Source organism: Nannospalax galili, unplaced genomic scaffold (assembly GCF_000622305.1).
Source record: "Nannospalax galili isolate Female #2095 unplaced genomic scaffold, S.galili_v1.0 scaffold974, whole genome shotgun sequence".
In the NCBI taxonomy this organism is placed as follows: Eukaryota; Metazoa; Chordata; class Mammalia; order Rodentia; family Spalacidae; genus Nannospalax; species Nannospalax galili.
In genome coordinates this window covers 3744035-3744523 of record NW_008335438.1, presented here as the reverse complement: position 1 = coordinate 3744523, position 489 = coordinate 3744035, and positions in this window count along the sequence as shown.

The window sequence follows — 489 nt, the reverse complement described above, 5'->3', positions numbered from 1 at the left end:
CAGTTATACCACTCCTTGGCATATACCCAAAGAACTCATCCTATTGCAGAGACACTTGTACATCCATGTTTGTTGCTGCTCTTTTCACAATAGCTAAGAGATGGAAGCAACCTAAGTGTCCCTCAATTGATGAGTGGATAATGAAAATGTGGTTCACTTATACAATGGAGTTTTACTCTGTAGTAAAGAAAGATGAAATCATGAAATTTGCAGGTAAATGAATGGAATTTGAAACTGTTATACTAAGTGAAGTAACACAGACCCAGAAAAAAAATCAACATAGGTTCTCCCTCATATGTAGATCCTAGAACCAAACCTTGACAAGTGAGTATGTATTCAGACATAACTACGGGAACCAGGATAATGGAAAGGAAACAAGGAGGTAAAGGAAAAGAAAGAACCTGAAAGGGAAGAACAGTAGGAAAAAGGCCTTAATAAGGGAGATATGGATAAAAATTGGGTTAGTTTAAGGGAGGGGGAAGGGAAGGG